Source organism: Odontesthes bonariensis, unplaced genomic scaffold, assembly GCF_027942865.1.
Source record: "Odontesthes bonariensis isolate fOdoBon6 unplaced genomic scaffold, fOdoBon6.hap1 scaffold_299, whole genome shotgun sequence".
Lineage (NCBI taxonomy): Eukaryota > Metazoa > Chordata > Actinopteri > Atheriniformes > Atherinopsidae > Odontesthes > Odontesthes bonariensis.
In genome coordinates, this window is record NW_027457507.1 from 1 (window position 1) to 5,265 (window position 5,265).

The following is a 5,265-nucleotide window of genomic DNA, read 5'->3' on the forward strand; positions in this document are numbered from 1 at the left end:
CATCCTTTCAATGAGAGTTGGATTTTTCTGTTATTAAGCTGAATTGCTTCAATCTTGGGCTCTTCAGGATCCTGTGAGATCACACTGATGGTGACTTTAGAACTATCTCTATTTTCGTCATCGATGTCTCTGACCTCCAGGATCACTGGAAGGTACCCTTTGAGAAGTTGAGTAAACCAGGGAGAATATATTTAAAATGAACGGAATATATGACTGTTTGCAGCATGATGAAAAATTAAGTCCTTGGGCAAAATGCATCAACCATGTACAGTTGTACAAAGTTGTACAAAATAATCTACACAGAGTTTTATGCATCTGGCACAAAGTTTTAATATTTTCATGTTTGTTTAACCATTGAGACTTCATGCGGTTTCTATGATAGCACCTCAATATCTATGTCATTATTGTATGGTTTAATTTCTTTGATATTTGATACCAAGTGACAGCAGGTGGATAATGTGTCTACATTGAACTACTTCTAAATTGAATACTCACCCTCAGGCCAATTTTCCTGCACTTTGACTGTTTCTGGAGCTCCTATGAACTGAGGTGGATTGTCATTTACATCTTTTATTTCCACATCAAAAGCTAGTTCACTGTCAATTTTTTGTCCGGTCTCTTTGTCCCAGACATCAAACTTCACCTGTGGAATAAAGAATACAGGTTATAAATAATGTCAGTGGTTATACATCATGCCATTCATTTTTTTTAGGGGTATGGATAATCCCTGATAGAGCTGATAGATATCAACTCACATGGTACATTGACTTCTTCTCTCTGTCGACTGGTCTGTGTGCAAAGACAGCTCCAGATGTTTCATTTATGGTGAACAATCCATCGTCTACTCCTTCTCCACTTATTTGGAATGCATATCGTTTCCCTAGTGTCTTGTCATTAAACAACTAGAAGAAACACATGCAAGTGACACGTTTGTTTTTTAGCACATTTAACCTTAATTGTTAGCTCCCATTGTGACCGGTTATTTGATTTAATTAGATGATCATTAAGTAATTAGATTAGATAATGTCTTTACCGTGGAGATTTGGTGTGGATAGTCCACCTTCAGTTCCTCTTGTAGTTCAATTGTAGACAGGACCCATCTTCTTTTGGAACGCACCAAGAGATCCTGATTAAACCAAAGTGTGGACCAAAACCAAATCAGTTAAACGTTCTGTTTTAAGGAAAATGTTGCAGCAGGATTCTGCTCACGGAAATTATACATTTACCCGTTTGTAGCGACTGTTGAGCCTGCCATCCCGACACTCACCCAAAGCTGCTACTGTAACCTACATGTTCAGGGAAAACAGGTCAGTAAAAAGGATTGAATTCATCCTCAATAATTTTTTGATTGCTTTTAAACCAGCAGGTCACACTTTAATCTCTGCTGATTTACACAGATTTGCAATAGTCAAAAATATACAAGTCAATTTTTTTATAGTCTTTATATAGTTTGTCTTTTTCTATGGTGTCATAAATTGCCCATTTCTTCTATTTGACAGAAAGAAACATTTTCTCTACATCTGAGCAGTCATTTTTTACATTTAAACCTTGATTTACATTAAGGGGATGACTTTTACACTATTTTCACTTCATTGCCTTTTTTACTCAGCAAGATCGAAAATCAAAGACATCAGTATTCTTCCATTCCTTTATATCCTCACACTGAGACAAAGCTGCAACTGTAACTTACATGTACAAGGAAAACAGTTCAGTAAAAAGCTAAACCAGCCATGCATGTTCAGATTGTTTTGTGGAAAGATTTTCCTCATTTGTGAGATTGTTTTAAATTGAATGTTGTTCTTCTTTTTCATTGTTGGCAGGAGGCCTTGAGGTCGTGGTTTACTCCCACAGTGTTTGTAATCGATCAACAGCTTTTGATGTCTTTTCTTTTTAGAAGGTTGACAGTTGCCGGGCCCTTCTGGTGCCAGCGTCTCCCTCTCGTGTGCTGTGTTGTCTTGCATCTCCTTTTTTGGGTGGCAGTTTTGTGTGCGCGTGAGTTTGATGCACGTGTGATTTGGGGGATTCCTAAATTAGCCCTAAAATCAGTCAGTTGTGCAGCTTAGATTTTTGTTCAAACTTTATAAACAACCACTATATTTTAAGCCGACCAGTTGGTGACTTGGTCTTTTGATTCACAAGCCATCCCTTTTGAAACACGATCTGTGCAGCCCAAAGATCAACCCATGGTAAGTCAGTCCATGGCAGACTTTGAAAGAGCGTCCCCTCATTTGCATAATATGGCAGAAATGCATACGGAAATGCAAAACCGGAGACAGGCAAGTGTCTAAAGAAAACCTCTAAAGAAATGGGCCTGGGGAAATAAATAGGGGGAGAAAATGCACTGGGAAAATGACAGATGCATCTACAAAATAAAATTAATTAAAAAAATAAATGTATGATGAAGTCAAAATTAAATTAAATGAATTCCAATTAAAATAGCGGTAAGATAACAACTGTTGATAGACATGTGTCTATTAGAAGCTAAAAGACTGATAGCACTATTCTGGAAGAGAACAACAAGACCAGGTATCAAACAATGGGCCAGGCACATGCTGAAGACTTTACCTATGGAAGGGATAACATATCTCCAAAAAGGGAAAAAGGAACTATTTGAGAAAGTTTGGAGACCCTTCCTGAATTTTGTTGAGACTGTGGACTTGTCTCAAGATGAAGTCGCCAGCTAAAGACAAGAATAATGTTAGACCATGATGTTAAACAAGGCAGCCTCACCATTGGACTATTATCTTTGTATACTTAAGGACTGTAAGCAGATGTGCATCTAAGAGGGCGTTTGTTTGTCTTGTTGACTGTGTGGGTTATGTTAAATGGCAGATATATCTGTAAAAATATATAATAAAAATATTGTTGGAAAAAAAAAAATAGCGGTAAGACATTGCACCACTTCCGGTTACCTTGTTTGTGTTCTTTGGAATTTCTTCTTATTTTTAAACGTGTACTTGTTCTATTCTAACACTCACTCCTACAGATTTTTGGCATTTATTTTCACTTTTCCAGCGGTGTGTCTGGTTCTCTAGCTTAGCATGGCTACCAGTTATCTCCATCCATCTCCCGCCTTCGCTTGCTCCGTGTGCCAGATGTTTAGTTACTCCTTTTTTTTCCTAGCTCGGTGACGGTCAAGAAGAGAAGGTATCGTCCTAAAGTCAAGCCCGTGGTTCACCATCAATCTGCCTACGTTTCAAACAGATTTTCCCCACTCGGCGACAAACCCACTGAGGACAAAACTCTGGAAATTGGCAGCTCTATAGTCAGAAACATGACATTGGAGACACCGGCAACCGTAGTCAAATGTGTTCCAGGGGCCAGAGCGCGCGACGTAGAATCCTATTTAAAACCGCTGGCTAAAGACAAATGTAAATACGGTAAAATACTTATTCACGTCGGCGGTAATGGCACCCGGTTACGCCAATCGGAGGTCACTAAAATTAATATAGCATCCGTGTGTAATTTTGCCAAAACAATATCGGACTCTGTAGTTTTCTCTGGACCCAAATCTGACCAGTGATGACATGTTTAGCCGCATGTCCTCCAATCACTGATTGTCTAGATGGTGTCCAGCAAACAACGTGGGCTACAGAGATAATTGGCAATCCTTCTGGGGAAAGCCTGGTCTTATTAGGAGAGACGGCATCCATCCCACCTTGGAAGGAGCGGCTCTCATTTCTAGAGACATGGACGAATTTATTAGTCATCCAAAAACACGACAACCCAGGGTTGAGACCAGGAGTTGTAGTCTTACACACTTCTCTGCGGCTTCCCACCTGCTGTTATCAATATTACTTTCATCTCTTTTGAATCTCTGATTAACAGTTTTTCTCACCTCTTCTAAGGTTGTGTACTGTCCACCTGACCCTTATACTGAATTTCTGTCTGAATTCTCAGACTTTTCTTTACCCCAGTTGAGTACAAATAAAGTCATTGCGTTGGGTGACTTTAATAATCATGTAGATGTTGAAAATGACAGCGTTAATATTAACTTCAATTCTATATTAGATTCAACTGGATTTTCTCAACTCACTGTCTTTATCATACCCTTTATTCTGCGCTGACATATGCCGTTGAGAGTGAACAGTGTCTTACCTGACCACTTCTGACCATTTTTCAATTTACATTACTTGACTATCCACCTCCTGAGAAGAAATGTACATATCGAAGGTGTCTTATCAGAGAACGCTGTAACCAAATTTAAAGAATTAATTCCGTCATCATTTCCTTCACTGACATGTGCAACAACTGAGGACGGCTACCTAAACTTTACTCCAGCAAAACTTGGCTCTTGTTGACAGCACTACAATTTTAATGCGTACAACACTGGTCAATGTTGCCCCTCTGAAAAGGAAGGTAATGTGCTTTAAAGCATGCAAAAAGCTGGAGAGATAATGGCATTCCTCTAAGTTAGAAGAGATAATAAGAATAATCCCAGGTTTCTTTTCAGCACTGTAGCCAGACTGACGAAGAGTCCGAGCTCTGTTGGGCCATTTATTCCTTTAACTCTCAGCAGTGTTGATTTCATGAGCTTCTTTACCAATAAAATTGTTTCTATTTGAGATAATATTAATCATAAAGTAATCTATTTGATTTGATTAAGATTACAATGAAATCGACTCTAATTGGCTTGAATTGGACTGTATCATTTCAGTGCCTTGAGGTGACATTTGTTGTGATTTGGCGCTATACTCAAAATTATGTAAATAGACTTATCTATTTAGCCGTTTACCTATTTTGTATTTATTTTGGATTATGACAGTTTCAGTCCTCCATAATGTACAATTAATTAAGACAGCATGTATCGTAATGTTAAAGAGGAATAAAGCACTGGGAGAATGATACATATTCACATATTTCTGAGATCTTGTTAAAATCAGACGTACCATCAAAATGTTGCATGACAGGATATATAAAAACTCTGTTAGCCTACAGCACAACATTGCAATTTCATCAGGCTTCAAAATTATACCTCGGCCACATAGTAATTTTCCTTTATGTATACAGGCATGCATCTACGTGATGATGTACGTTTAATTCTCCACCCACATACTTGCTGTATGAGAAAGGTGAAGTACAACATGTTGCTGCATGAGGGGAGAAACAGTGGAAGATGGCATTAGTCTGCAGACTGTCATACAAGGGACGGCAGGATGGAGACGCATCCGATACAGTGCCTAAAGACTCAAAAAATGTGGGCCACCATCAATATATAGAAGATAAATGACAGTGAGAAAGTGAACATAAAAAGCAGCATACATG

At 38.5% G+C, this 5,265-nt stretch overlaps 1 pseudogene; it reads left to right on the forward strand.

The window, feature by feature from the left end:
- Positions 1–2,695: 2,695 nt before the first annotated feature.
- LOC142376425 (uncharacterized) lies at positions 2,696–3,868 on the forward strand (annotated as a pseudogene).
- Positions 3,869–5,265: the final 1,397 nt, after the last annotated feature.